General features: G+C 47.3%; 1 protein-coding gene and 1 pseudogene across 1 annotated transcript in view; one reads left to right on the top strand and one right to left on the bottom strand.

Moving 5' to 3' along the window:
- The window catches only part of LOC147445159 (uncharacterized), a gene marked incomplete at its 5' end in the record, with an annotated part of 176,059 nt that overhangs the window by 25,068 nt on the left and 132,967 nt on the right, over positions 1-18,024 (top strand). The window lies entirely within an intron of this gene.
- On the bottom strand, positions 12,697-16,799 carry LOC147445160 (uncharacterized; annotated as a pseudogene).

Below are 18,024 nucleotides of genomic sequence, written 5' to 3'. Positions count from 1 at the left end.
TCCCACTGTACAGTGTCAAAGGCCTTTTCAATGTCAAGTTGCATAACCAGCACATCTTGATGAGTGTACTTAGCATACTCCATCCAATATAATTTGGCGATGAAACCATATTGAGCCTGATGGGGTCCTGCAAAAAGATGGTCCTTAATGCGGTGTACCAGCATCTTAGCCAATATCTTGTAAATCACCGTCATCAATGTAATCGGACGCCAATGAGAGAATTTCTCGCTAAGTGCTTGCTTAGGCAACAATTTAAGTAAACCTTCTTTCCAAGATAGTGGCAAATCCTGTTTCTGCCATGCTGCATTTATCATGAAAAGCAACGGGAGTTCAAGATCTTACCAAAAGGAGAGGAAGAATTCCACAGTAAGCCCATCCCAACCAGGAGACCGCCAACGGCCCAAATGAAGCAAAGCACTATGCAATTCCGAGGTAGTAAATGGGTCCTGAAGGCGACATGCATCCTGTGGGGATATGATCGGATGAACAAAGAAAAGCATCAATTGACGCGCATGGCAAACATCCGAGGATGCTTGAGAATGAGCAGCAAACACGTGTCGATAATGCAAAACCATGGCATCAGCAAGTTCTTGCTTCGAAGAAGTCCAAACACCTGGGGAAAGCATAACCCGCTTGATTGCTTGCGAGACCCTTGTAGGATGCAAATGCTTAAAAAATTGCTTCGAAGCACAGCCTTTATCCATGAAAGCCTGTTGACGGGCACGCGTCTGCCATTTAACAAGTTTACGCTTGTTATTAAGCTGAATGCACACACAAGCTTCACACAACTCTGACATCTCAGAGTCAGACAAAGGCCGCAAATTAGTAAACACTTGCAACTGTTGACAAGCTTGCTTCGCATCCTTAACATCCCCCTGAGTGCACGGCATATAATGCGTACCATAGTCATGAATGACACTTTGTATCCTCATAACAAAGCGATACCAGGCAGCATCAAGATCTGAATGCATGGGAGCAAGAAGCGGGGGAATAAATCAGATATCATATTGCGAAAAGCCGCATGACTGAGATAGGCATTGTTAATATGTAGCAGACAGAAAGGGGTCGATTACAAAGAAACTGCCCAAAACTTAGATTCAACAAAACAAGGGTAATGATCAGATAAGTGCAAGGTGTAATCAATGCTGGCCTCACACACAAAATCCTCATATTGTTGCAGATTGAGGAAATACCATCGATCCAACCGCGCTCGATAAGAAGAGTGAGCAACATGCTGAAAAGTAAATCCAGAGACATCTGGGTGCAAATGCCTCCATAAATCAATCATCGAAGCAGTAGCAAACAGATTATTCCATTCTCGCCTTTCCGCAGACAACATGTGCGAATTACCTATGGTACTATCATGCATCGCAGGGGTATCATTAAAATCCCCACAAAGAAATGCATTTGAAGTCCACAAACCAAAAGAAATATCTCGCCATAAAGTAGTCCGTTGCCCAGATGCTGTATGTGTATAAACACCTCCAAATTCATAAACCTGACCGTTCAACAAACATTGAACCACCATCCAGCGGCCCTACGGATCATTATACAAGAGAGTTTGCTGAAGCTCATGTCGAACCCGCATCAATAAACCTGAATAATCTTGCAAACCAGCATATGCGATCCAATAACCAACAAAATAGGAACACTGGCCAACCAAGTCATGCTGGTTGTGTTCCTGACAAACCACTATGTCTGCCCTACATGTATGTACATAGTGCCAGGTCAATCTCCATTTGTCAAGGTTACATAACCCATGCACATTGTATGTAATGCATTTAATGCGATTGTGCATTAGAAACCATATGTACAACGGCAAAAAAACACATGGATTAAGTCGAGATGCGCATATGGACATCTCCATCAACCACATCTATGCTAGGACCTGTCCACTGAGTGAAAGCAGGAGACTTGTCCATAGGAACTGCCTGAGAGGTGGAAGCCTCACCCAAAAGCACATCCTTATAAGAATGCATCGCTTTTTCCCAGGCATCAATCAATGTGCAATTGTCATTGCAGGGAAGCTGTTTAAACGATACATTCTTGTTGGCATTAACCAAAGGAACATAATTATGGACGAAGGTGGAGTACGAATTTTCACTGTCTTTTTGGGCACCGCCCATGTGCCAATATCACCTGACCCAACATTTTTGCCTTTCCCTGCATTTACATTCCCTACATAAGCAGACTGCAGATTTGTTTTTCCCTTTGTCTACATTGGGAATCCCCTTCACAGTAGAAACACCATTCAATTTAGCTTCACCAACAGATTTGCCTATAGGGGCAAGGGTAGAAGTAGGAACAACCGAAAGAGGGGGCTGAAGAACTGGTTCAGGACATTCAGATTGCATGTGACCAAATCTACCACAACGGAAAGAGGAGTTTGCAAATTTTCTCCATTTGAGTTTAAAGGGATGCTTGCCAACCCATGGATCCCTCCACCATAATTCCATCCGGGGTATGCTTATCCATATCCCAAAGAATGCAAAATCTATAGGTATTTGCATCCAATTTCGGAGGGCAAATTACCTTGCCAAGCTGAGCAGCCCGCAACGGAAGGAAATGCCACCACGTACGAGGGAAATCAACAATTTCTACCCACACAGGACATTTGTGACGAATAAGGCTTTGATAGTCCTTCGTAAGTGCCCACGGAAGAACATGAGTCATCTGCGTGCCAAAAACGAGTGGAGACATCTCCAACGAAAGGTTTCTAGCTTCAGTGTCTGCCAGTAAAACCTCATAGAAACCCCGAGCACCAAAATAAACTCCTCGGACAACCTGGCGTTTGAGAAGAAAATCAACCCATTGTCCGACATCCTGCGCAATAGGCATTTTGCCCGGGAAGAACAAAATGACCGCATTCATGGCATATTGCGCGATCGGATCCATCAGGTCCTGTATAGGAATTTGCACCTCAAGTTCCATGCTTTCTTGGGCTCTTCAAAGTCTTCATACAGGTAGCTTTTGATTTCAGAAGCACTCTCTGAGACATTGTCCATGGCTTTACGACGCTTGAAAACACACTGAATTTCTGACATACAACAAGCTAACCACGAGCGAAGACCAAAACAAAAGAGTTTTTTTTTTGTATTTTGATTTGCAGTATCTATTTACAAAGCCCTCAGAAATATGTACATCTCCCACAGAGGACATACATCTCGCCAAAAACCTGTAAAACTGAATACTGATATGCACTTTAGGATTAAAGATCAAAGCTAAAAACTGTCTGTGTCCTCTCTCTGCCTGGAAAATTCTGTAGCAGGTTGCACTAGCTTGACAGTTGACGAGCAGGCTGAGGGCAGCAAAGGCAAGGCCCGGAGGAGTCATGGAGGGCAAGTGGGAGACCTCGCAGGCACTGCTGAGTCGCTGACGCTAGTGCAAAACACCACAGTAGGAGCAGGTGCAGGTTCAGAGAGCGCAACAGCGCGCATGAGTAATTCACGCCCTTCTCGCTGACACACACATAGTCGCTCGCGTTGGAGTAATTTGCGACCTCCTTGCTGACACACACAGAGTAGCGCGCGCTGAGGGGCTGAGCCCACTGCAAAAGAGCGCACAGATACAAAGAGGAAGTCCTCTCGCTGGAGTAAATTGCGATCTGCTTACACACACATCCCCACGCACACACACGCACTCCCACACCCACCTGCTGGCTTAGGCGCAGAGACTTACAACAAGGCGTAGAGGCTCACGCGACACACACATACTCTTTTTTTTGTAGATCTGCTTTGATTACTTTACAAGTGGGAAACCTCAAAGCGAGGAAAACCCACGAAAAGAAAGGGATACAAAAAGCAGAGCACTATAAGGCTCCGAAAGCTAGAAACAGTCAAAGTAAATCTTGTAGGCATCAAGAGTGATGTCTCCAACATCATAAGCAAAATGTAGTGCTTCAACAAAAGATGATTTGAAATAGGGGAAGGGGTCAACATAGGTGCCTTGGAACATTAAGGAGTTCCTATGGTGCCAGATGGTCCACAGAGTCCAAAATCTGACCCAGGTAAAGAACACCGCATACTGAGAATGGGATGACCGAAACACTCCAAAGAGCCAAAGCGTATGTGAAAAGAGCCGGAAAGAAAACGCAGCCGAAGAGCAGTCGACACTTGCCGAATGAAGGCTCTGGAGTGGCGACAATGCCATAGCAAATGTGGCACGGTCTCCTCAGCTTCAAGACATCTGGGGTAGTGGGAAGGTGCAATATGCCGAGTATGTAACACAGGTAGAGCTTCCACCAAGTAGCGCCACAAGAAAACCCGCTTCTTCAAAGGTAGATGACTCTGCCAAATACGAGACATTGTGTGTTGCCACCACAAGGATGACTCGGAGAGCAACCACAACCGATTACCATGATGCACAATCCATATATCAGACTAAAGGATGGCATATACACTGCCAACTGAGATGCAGTCCAATCTAGTTGTAGCCAAATTCCAATCAGAGACGCGAGAGTCCACATCCAAAGGAGGAATGGGTGAGTAATCAGCAAGCATCCTTTGAATTTTCCGCCAAAGAGAAGAATAGTGGGGACCCAACCGAAAACGGGACACTGCATCAGCGAACGAAAGAACATAACTCGAGCCATCAAGCACCTGATGCACCTGACAGATTCTTTTCTGGGAAAAATAATATGCTTGGCGAGGAGACCGTTGAACCAAAGTCGAAGCAAAGGCCCTGCTCCAATGCAGACTCTCCCAAAGGAAGAGAATTACCCACAACGGATGGTCGACCATTCCAAGCCAAATGCGAAGTGACAACTTTCCAATGAACAACGAGAGAAGAAGTAAACGGACATCTAGGAATGTGTGACCATGAGAGCCCAGGGTTGCTGCTGCTCCACCAAGACTGGCAAGAACATAGCTTTCCGGGCCAAAAGATGACGTCGCAAGTCCAAAGTGTTTAACCCTCCAAGCCGCTTGGGAGAACACAGCTTGTCCATAGAGAGAAGCCGAAGACCCTTCTTGGTAGACGAGGTCCGCCAAAAATGCTCTAAAATATTTGACAAGAGGGATTGCAAGCACAACCAAGGCCAGGATAACAAAGGCAAGTAAAACTGCACATAAGCCACAAGGATGCATTGGACAATCTTGAGACGTACATGAAGTGGCCACGTGGACAGTTTCCAATAATTTAACTTGGAATGTAGACGTTGGAGTACCCAATCCAGTTTTTGCATAGCCGATACATTCCAACCCAACGGATAACCCAAATGGCAAACCAAAATATGTGGAGGAACAATCTCCCCAGGCCTTAATATCTTATGCCAGTGACACTCCTTCAGGGGGAATAGCTTGGATTTACAAAATTTAACTTTGAGACCCGCTGCCAATCCAAACAAGTGAAGAGTATGCATAATTTTCTGTACATCATCATAGTGATTACGAGGATAAACAAAGAGTCATCCGCATAGGCCTGACCAGCAAATTGCCGTCCCGAAGGTAAAGACAAGCCATGTAGCCTGCCACTAGAAGTCAAGGAATCCAAATACATAAACAAGGGGTGAGTAGCAATGGCATAGAGCAGAGCACTCAAAGGGCATCCCTGTCAAGATTCTGTAAGCGATCCATCCAGCAAGCCCGCAGAAGTGCTGTGTGCATACAAGAACAGCACGACACGGGATATCCTAGGCCCAAATCCCAAGTGTTGCATGGTGCCCGCAATATAATCCCAAAGAACAGTATCAAAGGCCTTCTCAATGTCAACCTGCATGACCAATACATCGTGTCGAGTGTATTTTGCATATTCCATACCAATGATGACATTCGCGAGGTTATCAATAATTTGACGTTGTGGAATGAAGCCGTATTGAGATTGATGCAAGCCTTCATGCAAAAAGCACTTGAGTCGGTTAGCGAGCATTTTTGCCATTAATTTATATACCACAGGCATAAGTGTAATAGGCCGCCAATGAGAGAATTCTTCGCACAATGCATGCTTAGGTATCAGCTTGAGCAAATCTTCTTTCCAAGAGGAGGGCAGTTCCTGTTGTTCCCAAGCTGTATTCATCATGAACAACAGGGCATCTTCAAATAATCCCAGAAGGAATGGAAAAATTCCACAGAGAGGCCATCCCAACCAGGAGCTCTCCATCGACCCAAATCAAGCAAGCTGGCATGCAATTCCGGCTCAGTGAAAACAGCCTCCAAGTCTTGAGCCTGCCGCATCGAAAGGATGGGAGTAACATGTGATAGAAATATACGACGCGCTTGACAAGCTGCACTCGTGGGAGAAGAAGGGGCCTCTAAAATCTTGCCATAATGAGAATGTAGGGCTAGTGCTAGCTCTTGTAAAGTGGAGGTCCATTCCCCTGACGGTAATTTAACTCTTCGTATAGCTTGAGATTGCTTGGAGTGATGCAAATGCTGGAAAAATTGTTTAGAAGAACATCCTTTATCTGCAAAAGCTTGTTGTCGAGCTCGAGTCTGCCATTTGGCCAATTTCCTCTCATCATTGTGCCGTAACACAGCGCGAGCAGAAAACAACTCAGTCGCTTGAGTGTCAATAAGAGAAGAATGATTTGCCAAGTGCATGAGTCTGTTACAAGCATCCTTCGCATGATTAACCTGTTCCCTCAATTGTGACAGGTAGTCCTTGCCATAATCCTTGATAACACATTGAACACGCATAACAAAGCAGAACCAGGCTATGTCGATATCAACATACATGTGGGAGATCAAAGGTGGGATGATATCCACAATCATAGCCCGAAAAGGCTCATGCTTGAGATAAGCATTATTAATATGCAAAAGCCTCTTCTTGGGCAGGCGATCATTGGCATCAAAAGAGCCACAATGAAGCTTCAAGCATACAGGAAAATGATCCGAAAGACACATAGCATAATCAATCCTCAACTCGCATACAAAGTCATCATACCGTTGCATGTAAAAAAGATAGGAGCGATCTAGCCGAGCGCGATACATGGATTGAGCATTATGTTGAAAAGTGATCCTGGATTAGTCGCATGCAATAGGGGCCACAAATCAAGCCCATTACATGTCATCATAAATTGATCCCGCGATTGCCGTTTAGTATGAAGCATGTGAGAATGCCTAGTAGTATTATCTGCAAGGTTAGGTGCATTATTAAAATCCCCACAGAGAAAGGCATTGGGAGGCCAACAATAAGAAGAGATAGCCTCCAAATTCAAAAACTTCTCCATTAACAATACATTGGATGACCATCCATCTCCCAGTTGGGTCATTGAAAACCAAGGTCGGGAAGAGTTCGTGTCGAACAAGTATAAGCACACCAGAATAGCCGGCCGAGCCTGCATAAGCTATCGAGTAGCCTGCAAGGTAAGAGGTCGGTCCTGCAAATTGATGCTGGTTATGCTCCTGAAGAACCACAATATCCCCTTGACATGTATGTACATAGTGCGAGGCTAACCACCACTTGTCGTGATTGCATAACCCTCGCACATTATAGGAGATGCAATTCAAAGAACTATGCATTCTGATATGGTATATACAGTGGGCTAGGAAATGAGAAAATGGGAGAAAACTCAAGTACCAGTGCCCATCGACACATCCTCCCTGGCTGAAAGCACCTAAGGAGGTGGGTCAAGACCTGGACCCGGAAGATTGAAAATAAAAGCACCTTGCGATGAATAGGCTTCGCCTGTAACAACTTCCTTGTGAGAGCGGACCACCTTGTCCCAAGCTTCAACCAAAGACGTGTTGTCATTACAAGGGAGCTTTTTCTGAGGAACATTCTTCAAAGGGGGCACATAATTACGAGAAGATGCCGGAATACGGGATGCAGCAGCTTTACTAGGTTTCTTGGGCAGCATCCAAGTTTGGGAGGTTGAAGCTTGTTCTTTGCCTTTGTCTTTAATATTCGGAGAGGTAGAAAGTGCAGGCAATTGTTTCCCCTTGCCTTTATTCACCCTGGTTGTCGGAGAGGAGGTTGAAGCACCTTTGGTTTGAACTTCAACAGAAGATTTTGGATTTGAGTGAGGTTGAGGACTAGGAACATCTGAAGGCGGTGGTTGCAGGTTACGTTCCGGACATTCGGACGACACACACACACACACACACACACACACACACACACACACACACTTTTTTTTGTAAATCTGCTTTGATTACTTTACAAGTGGGAAACCTCAAAGCGAGGAAAACCCACGAAAAGGTAGGAATACAAAAAGCTGAGCATTATAAGGCTCCGAAAGCTAAAAACAGTCATAGTAAATCCTATAGGCATCAAGAGTGATGTCTCCAACATCATGAAAAAAATGTAGGCTTCACCAAGAGATGATTTGAAATAGGAGAAGGGGTCAACATAGGTGCCTTGGAACATTAAGGAGTTCCTATGGTGCCAGATGGTCCACAGAGTCCAAAATTTGACCCAAGTGAAGAACACCGCATACTGAGAATGCGATGACCGAAGCACTCCAAAGAGCCCAAAGCGCCTGTGAAAAGGGCCGCAAGGAAAACGCAGCCGAAGAGCAGTTGACACTTGCCGAATGAAGGCTCTGCAGTGGCGACAACGCCATAGCAAATGTGGCACTGTCTCCTCAGCTTCAAGAAATCTGGGGCAGTGGGAAGGTGCAATATGCCGAGTATGTAACACATTGCCAACAGGTAGAGCTCCCACCAAGTAGCGCCACAAGAAAACCTGCTCCTTCAAAGGTAGATGACTCTGCCAAATACGAGACATTTTGTGTTGCCACCACAAGGATGACTCAAAGAGCAACCACAACCGATTACCATGATGCACAATCCATACATCAGACTGAAGGATGGCATATGCACTTCCAGCTGAGATGCAGTCCAATCTAGTCGTAGCCAGATTCCAATCAGAGAAGCGAGAGTCCATATCCAAAGGAGGAATGGGTGACTAATCAGCAAGCATCCTTTGAATTTTCCGCCAAAGAGAAGAATAGTGAGGACCCAACCGAAAACGGGACACTGCATCAGCGAACGAAAGAACATAACCCGAGCCATCAAGCACCTGATGCACCTGACAGATTCCTTTCTGGGTAAAAAGATATGCTTGGCGAGGAGACCGTTGAACCAAAGTCAAAGCGAAGGCCCTGCTCCAATGCAGACTCTCCAAAGGAAGAGAATTACCCATAGCGGATGGTCGACCATTCCAAGCCAAATGCGAAGTGACAACTTTCCAATCAACAATGAGAGAAGAAGTAAAGGGACATCCAGGAATGTGTCCTTTAAGATTACCAAAGACAACATCGCAATAGGCCGGTTTCCAATGACCAAAAGCAGGGGTGACAATGCACGTACACAAACGTGTGACCATGAGAGCCCAGGGTTGCTGCTGCTCCACCAAGACCGGCAACAGTATAGCTTTGCGAGCCAAAAGATGACGTTGCAAGTCCAAAATATTTAACCCTCCAAGCCGCTTGGGAGAACATAGCTTGTCCATAGAGAGAAGCTGAAGACCCTTCTTGGTAGACGAGGTCCGCCAAAAATGCTCTAAAATATTTGACAGGAGGGATAACAAAGGCAAGTAAAACTGCACATAAGCCACAAGGATGCATTGGACAATCCAGAGACGTACATGAAGTGGCCATGTGGACAGTTTCCAATAATTTAACTTGGAATGTAGACGTTGGAGCACCCAATCCAGTTTTTGCATAGCTGATACATTCCAACCCAACGGATAACCCAAATGGCGAACCAAAACATGTGGAGGAACAATCTCCCCAGGCCATAATATCTTATGCCACTGACACTCCTTCAGGGGGAACCAAAACATGTGGAGGAACAATCTCCCCAAGGCCAAGATTCTGTAAGAGCTCCATCCAGCAAGCCCGCAGAAGTGCCGTGTGCATACAAGAACAGCACGACACGGGATATCCTAGGCCCAAACCCCAAGCGTTGCATGGTGCCCGCAATATAATTCCAAAGAACAGTATCAAAGGCCTTTTCAATGTCAACCTGCATGACCAATACATCTTGTCGAGTGTATTTTGCATATTCGATACCAATGATGACATTCGCGAGGTTATCAGTAATTTGACGTCGTGGAATGAAGCCATATCGAGATTGATGCAAGCTTTCATGCAAAAAGCACTTGACTCAGTTAGCGAGCATTTTTGCCATTAATTTATATACCACAGGCATAAGTGTAATAGGCCGCCAATGAGAGAATTCTTCGCACAATGCATGCTTAGGTATCAGCTTGAGCAAACCTTCTTTCCAAGAGGAGGGTAATTCCTGTTGTTCCCAAGCTGTATTCATCATGAACAATAGAGGCAACTTCAAATAATCGCAGAAGGACAGGAAAAATTCCACACAGAGGCCATCCCAACCAGGAGCTCTCCATCGACCCGAATCAAGCAAGTTGGCATGCAATTCCGGCTCAGTGAAAACAGCCTCCAAGTCTTGAGCCTGCCGCATCGAAAGGATGGGAGTAACATGTGATAGAAATATACGACGCGCTTGACAAGCTGCGCTCGTGGGAGAAGAAGGGGCCTCTAAAATCTTGCCATAATGAGAATGTAGGGCTAGTGCTAGCTCTTGTAAAGTGGAGGTCTATTCCCTTGACGGTAATTTAACTCTTCGTATAGCTTGAGAGTGCCTGGAGTGATGCAAATGCCGGAAAAATTGTTTAGAAGAACAACCTTTATCTGCAAAAGCTTGTTGTCTGCCATTTGGCCAATTTCCTCTCATCATTGTGCCGTAACATAGCGTGAGCAGAAAACAACTCAGTCACTTGAGTGTCAGTAAGAGAAAAATGATTCGCCGAGTGCATGAGTCTGTTGCAAGCATCCTTCGCCGGATTAACCTGTTCCCTGAATTGTGACAAATAGACCCAGCCATAATCCTAGATTACACATTGAACACGCATAACAAAGCGGAACCAGGCTATGTCCATATCAACATCCTGGCTACAGCGATCTAGCCGAACGCGATACATAGATTGAGCATTATGTTGAAAAGTGAATCCTGGATCAGTTGCATGCGATAGGGGCCACAAATCAAGCCCATTACATGTCATCATAAATTGATCCCGCGATTGCCGTTCCGTATGGAGCATGTGAGAATGCCCAGTAATATTATCTGTAAGGTTAGGTGCATTATTAGAGTCCCCATAGAGAAATGCATTAGAACGCTAACAATAAGAGGAGATAGCACTCCACAACCGTGCCCTATTTGCAGAAGCTGTGTATGCATATAAGCCTCCAAATTCAAAAACTTCCCCATTAACAATACATTGGATGACCATCCATCTCCCAGCTGGGTCATTGAAAACCAAGGTCGGGAAGAGTTCGTGTTGAACAAGTATAAGCACACCAGAATAGTCGGCCGAGCTTGCATAAGCTATCCAGTAGTAGCCTGCAAGGTATATACAGTGGGCTAGGAAATGAGAAAATGGGAGAAAACTCAAGTACCAGTGCCTATTGACACATCCTCCCCGGCTGCAAGCACCTAAGGAGGTGGGTCAAGACTTGGATCTTGAAGATTGAAAGTAAAAGCGCCTTGCGATGAAGATGCTTCGCCTGTAAGAGCAGACCACCTTGTTCCAAGCTTCAGCCAAAGACGTGTTGTCATTACAAGGGAGGTTTTTCTGAACAACATTCTTCAAAGGGGGCACATAATTACGAGAAGAAGCCGGAATACGGGCTGTAGCGGCTTTAACAGGTTTCTTGGGCAGCATCCAAGTTTGGGAGGTTGAAGCCTGTTCTTTGCCTTTGTCTTTGATATTTGGAGAGGCAGAAAGTGCAGGCAATTGTAGTTGTTTCCCCTTGCCTTTATTCACCCCAGTTGTCGGAGAGGAGGTTGAAGCACCTTTGGTTTGAACTTCAGCAGAAGATTTCGGATTTGAGTGAGGTTGAGGAGTAGGAACAGCTGAAGGCGGTGGTTGCAGGTTAGGTTCCGGACATTCGGACTGCATATGACCGAATTTGCCACATCGGAAACAAGAGTTTGCAAATTTGCCCCACTTAAGCTTAAATGGGCGCTTGCCAACCGCTACATCCCCAGAATCAATGGAAATACCTGCTGGTGTGGGGATATCTGTGTCCCACAGAATACAAAAACAGTTGGTATTTGCGTCCAGCTTCGGAGGGCAAATGACTTTGCCCAACTGAGCAGCTAGCAAAGGAAGGAAATGACGCCAGGAGCGAGGAAAATCGACCACCTTAACCCAGACGGGACACTTGTGACGAATGAGACTCTGATAGTCCTTGGTGAGAGGCCTTGGCAGTACATGAGTCATTTGTGTATTGAAGAAGAGAGGAGACATTTCAAGCAAAGCATCCCGAGCATCGATGTCGGCCAGAAAAACTTCATAGAAGCCGCGCGCACCGAATTAAACCCCTCGGACTTCTTGCCGTTTGAGCAGGAAATCAACCCATTGGCCTACATCCTGAGCCGTAGGCATTCTTCCCGGGAAAAAAAGAATCACTGCATTGAGTATATATTGAGCAACGGGATCCATAAGCTCTTGTATAGGAATGCGCACTTCCATGACAGGAGCGGATCCTTCCCAGGCTTGACGTGCATCCTCGAAGTCCTCATGCAAACATTCCTTGATAAGGGTTAAAGCATCCATATCCGAAAATTCCATGGCCTTCCTGCGCTTGTATATAGACTGCTTGGCCGATTCCATGTGAAGCTTCCACACACACACAATCTCTTTTTTTGGGTTTTTTGATATTTGACTGCTATCGACACCGACAGACACACACAAGCTGGCTGTTTAGGAACTTGCTGCTTGAAAACTTTATTCAAACTGAAAACCTAAAGATTTACAGAACTTGCGTCGGAAACTGGCTGTCAAGGCAAAGCCCAAACTTGAGATGCGCAGAGTCGAGGGAGGCTGGGGGCGCTCAGAGCTGTTTGTCGCAGGAGCAGGACTCCTCGCAACAGTGGGCGCAAAGCAGAACAGGGGCAGCACAGCGTTGAGGATGCGTGCTGGGCTGCAGGGAATTCTTTGGTGGGGCACCGCGTGCACACACGAGCTGGCAATCAAGAAACCTCCACACGTTGTAGTCCCACTGTGAAACCCTAGCTCGCTACTGCCTATCCGTGAAACCCTAACTCGCTGTAAACCGATGGTGAAACCCTAACGCTGCTACCCGACTCTCAAGGCGCTGGCACAACAGGCTTCAGCACACACATACACACACACACACACACACAGTCACACCCGCTGGCGCTGGCACAACAGGCTGCAGCAGCGCACAGGAGATGCGCACGACAGAGCATCAGTAGGTTCAGCCGTTCGCCGATTTCTCTCTCGCACGCGTACCCCAACACACACACACACACACACACACACACACACACACACACACACACAGATACATCACACACACACACACACACACACACTTTTTTTTTGTAAATCTGCTTTGATTAATTTACAACTGGGAAACCTCAAAGCGAGGAAAACCCACGAAAAGAAAGGGATACAAAACACGGAGCACTATGAGGCTTCGAAGGCTAGAAATAGTCAAAATAAATCCTGTAGGTTTCAAGAGTGATGTCTCTAGCATCATAGGCAAAATGCAGTGCTTGACCAAGAGATAATTTGAAATAGGGAATGGGGTCAACAAGATTGCCGTGGAACATTAAGGAGTTCCTATGATGCCAGATGGCCCACATCGTCCAAAATCTGACCAAGGTGAAGAATACCGCAAACTCACATTGCTGTGACCGAAGCACAAATCGTCTGTGAAAAGAGCCGGAAGGAAAACTCAGCCAAGAGTAGTCACTTGCCGAATGAAGGCTCTGGAGTGACGACAACACCACAGTAAGTGTGGTACGGTCTCGTCAGCTTCAAGGCATCTGGGGCAACGGGAAGGCGTAATATGCCGAGCATGCAACACACTACCAACAACAGGTAGAGCTCCCACCAAGCACCGCCAACAAAAAACACGTTCCTTCAAAGGCAGATGACTCTACCAAATACGAGACAATGTGTGTTGCCACCACAAGGATGACTCGGAAAGCCACCATAGCTGATTACCCCGATGCACAATCCATACATCAGACTAAAGGATGGCATAGACATTGGCAGCTGAGATGCAGTCCAATCTAGTAGTAGCCAGATTCCAATCAGAGAAGCGAGAGTCTTCATCCAGAGGAGGAATGGGCGAATGAGCAGCAAGCATGTTTTGAATCTCCCGCCAGAGAGGAGAATAGTGAAGACCCAACCGAAGCGGGAGACGGCATCAGCGAAAGAAAGAACATAACCCGAGTCATCAACCACCTGATGCACTTGACAGAATCCTTTTTGGGAAAGAAAATACGCTTGGCGAGGAGACCGTTGAACCAAAGTCGAAGCAAAAACCCTGCTCCAATGCAGACTCTCCAAGCGCAAAGAGTTACCCCCAGAGGATTGTCGCCCATCCCAAGCCAAATGCGAAGTGACAACCTTCCAATCAACAATTAGAGAAGAAGTAAAGGGACATCCAGGAATGTGTCCTTCAGGCTTCCCAAAAACAACATCCCAATAAGTCAGTTTCCAATGACCAAAAGAAGGGGTGACAATGTGCGCACATAAATGTGTGAGCATGAGAGCCCAGGGTTGCCGCTGCTCCACCAAAACTGGCAACAACATAGCTTTCGGAACTAGAAGATGACGTCTCAAGTCCAAAATATTCAACCCTCCAAGCCGCTTGGGAGAACACAGGTTGTCCATAGATAAAAGCCCAATGCCCCTCTTGGTAGACGAGGTCCGCCAAAAATGTTCTAAAATATTGGACATGAGAGACTGCAAGCGCAACCGAGGCCAGGATAACAAAGGCAAGTAAAACTGCACATAAGCTACAAGGATGCATTGGACAATCCTGAGACGCACATGCAGTGGCCACGTGGACAATTTCTAGTAATTCAACTTGGAATGTAGAGGTTGGAGAACCCAATCCATTTTCTTCATAGCCGATACATTCCAACCCAGCGGATAACCCAAATGGCGAACCAGAACATGGGGAGGAACAATCTCCCCAGGCCACAATATCTTATGCCAGTCACACTCTTTCAGAGGCAATAGCTTGGATTTGCAAAAGTTAACTTTGAGACCTGCTGCCAATCCAAACAAGTGAAGAGTATGCATAATCTGTTGTACATCATCATAGTTATTACGAGGCATGAACAAAGAGTCATCCGCATAAGCCTGACCAGAAAACTGTCGACCATAAGGTAAAGTAAGGCCATGTAGCCTACCAGTGGAGGTCAAGGAATCCAAATACATAAACAAGGGATGAGTAGCGATCGCATAAAGCAATGCACTCAGAGGGTAGCCCTGCCTTACCGACCGTCCCAAAGGCCAAGATTCTGTGAGAGAACCATCGAGGAAGCCTGCAGAAGTACTGTATGCATACAAGAAAAGCATGACACGGGATAGCCTAGGCCCAAAGCCCAAATGTTGCATGGTATCCGCAATGTAATCCCAAAGAACAGTATCAAATGCCTTTTCAATGTCAACCTGCATGACTAATACATCTTTTTTTTTTCCCGAGAAAAAGATCCTTCTATTAGTTAATGAGAACTGCCCGTAGGGCTACATCCACCTCTCCAAGAGAGGGCTACAACAAGAATGATGAGGAGACTCTCCCAGTGAAAAAAACAGCATATGTACAATGAGGCTAAATCAAGAAATGGGAGGAGGGAAGAGCCACACAGGTGGACAGTAGTGCCATCTGAGCACCCCCTGGACTATGGTGAAGAAAGGCCCAGGGCGCTAGAGTCCAAGGAAAGCCTCGCGGCGCTCTCGCATGCGGTCGGAGCTACCCTGTAGTCCCTCAAGCTGTCCCCTGAGAGCATGGATCAGCTCTAGCCAAAAGTCACGAATAGTCTCTGCTGGTGGTACAGGGCGAGCCTCAAAGATGCGAAAACAGCCGGCCCGCCAGATGAACCAAAGAGTCAGGCCACTGATGAGCTCCCAATACTCATCTCTCTCACTGCACCACTCCTGTGGAGTAAGCTCTGTAGCAGGCTGGAGTGTAGGTCCCCCCCCTTGCATCGCTATCATCCTGCTGGTGGAAGATAGCTCAAACTGGAGTGCCGGGCCCGTGAGGGTGGACCAAGACGCTGCCCCCCAAGTGTACTGTCGAGCCGTGGAGAGGGCAGGCATCAGCCGAAGAACTCGTAGCCACACCTGCTGGGCCGAGGGACAATCCCAAAGACAATGCCGCTAACTCTCCACCAACTGGTCATAGGTTGCACATGAGGCCGAGAGACCACTATGTGCAAGCCAGCTCCCTACTGCTGTGGCTGTGTGTGTAACCAGCCACTGAAACAAAGTGACGCGCCTCGGCTGTCTGGAGTCCCACAGCCTCTGCCATAAGGCTGCCAAGAAATCGACTTTGAGGCCCTCCTCCTGCCAATGACGTGCTGCAGCGGGGCGGGCCTCTCTCTGTGCGGCAAGTATATGACGTCCAAGCCGAACAGTGTACTGAAAGAAAGGGACTCCTGGGCGGTCTACAGAAGAGAAGGGGTCCCTCCATAGCCACTCCCCAGGATCCCACTGTACTCGTGCCAGTGGACAACACTCCCAAGCCCATAGCCTCCAGTGTCCAGTCTCAAGAGCTATTGGGTCAGGGTCTATGACGCAAGTCCTCCCACAGATGCCCACAACTCGAATCCTCTGGAAACAGCACTCTGCTACCTGCGGGGCCTCTACTGCAACTCGCTGTAATCGTTCCCCACCCTCGGGCTCAAAGAATAGGGCTGGGATAGTCTCTGAGCAGGCTCTGAAATAAGAACCTCCAGTCGAGTGAAGGCTCCCATCCACTTGGGTGCTACTAGCTAGAGAGGCGTGAGCCACTCAGCTGGAACTGACTCTGAGATGTCTTGACAGATGCTCTGCACCCCTCTCATGCCCTGCAGGTGGAGACCCTGCACCTCCTCTGACAAGCCTGTGAACTCTAGCCAGTCACCTAGAGAGCGCGCTGGACCTGCTGCCATGGGACCCCAAGAAACATGAGGCCAACTCCCAACCAAGTGGCCTCTCTGAGTGCTAACCATGGGGTTCCAGACGAGGGGCTGTCGTAGACGCTCCTCCATGCACGTCGGCTGTCTCTGCTCTAGGCCACGTCGTAGGAGCTCCCAAGATCGAAGCAAACTCACAGCGAGCGGTCCTCCAGTCTCCTGCTCAAACCAACTCGGCGCATCTCTGTAAAGATCCATCTGGTCAAAGGTTGCCAAGGGGCTCCTGACTGAGGCACCCTGGCACGAAGCCTCTATAGCAAGAACTCCTGCCAAGGCTCCTCGCCTGAAAGAAGTCCTCTGACAACGAACTTCCCAAGAAGGGCTCTGCTCTGCTGTGCTGGATCAATGATCCCAAGCCCTCCCTGAGAACAAGGAAGTGTGATGACCGACCAAGCCACCTTGGCTCGGGCAATCTGAGTGTCACGACCTGACCAAAGGAAGTTCCTGATCAGCCTCTCTACCTGGCTGATACAAGAACTCGAGAAGATCTAGCACGAAGTGATGTACCACATAGTCGCCAACAGCACCTAATTGGCAACTACTACTCTGCCAGCCAGTGAAAGGCGTGCTGAGCTCCAATGTAACAACTTTCTCCTGATGGACAGGAGAAGCGGAGCAATCTGCTGCTCGGGGGACAAGTCCAGGCCAACCTGACAACCCAAGTATCGAACTGCAGTCCTTGGGGGAATCCATCTAAAACCCTCTCCTGGCATCCAATCTGGCACAGGAGCACTGCCAACCGAGAAAGCCACTGTCTTTCTCCAGTTGATCAATGCGCTCGATGCACAGCAGAAGGTCTCTAAAGCCTGCTCACATCTGTGAAGATTGGCCTCCTGGCCCTCTAAGTACAAGGCTGAGTCGTTGGAAAACTCAGCGTCCAGAAGCTCATCTCCCCGTATAGGGAGTGCTAAGCCCCTCGGACCAACTTGCTGTGACACCAAAAATCTGTTCATCGCCTCCGCATAGAACAAAAAGAGGAAGGGGGCAAGAGGACAACCCTGTCTGACCGATCGTGTGAGCATGAAATGCTCACCTCTACCTCCTGCCAAAAGCACCTGACTGTGAGCCTGTCTGTACAAAGCTGACACCCCTCTGATCCAAGCATCAGAGAAGC

This window comes from Adiantum capillus-veneris, chromosome 13 (genome assembly GCF_014529385.1).
Source record: "Adiantum capillus-veneris isolate H3 chromosome 13, ASM1452938v2, whole genome shotgun sequence".
Lineage (NCBI taxonomy): Eukaryota > Viridiplantae > Streptophyta > Polypodiopsida > Polypodiales > Pteridaceae > Adiantum > Adiantum capillus-veneris.
This window is presented reverse-complemented; position numbering and strand designations above follow the sequence as displayed.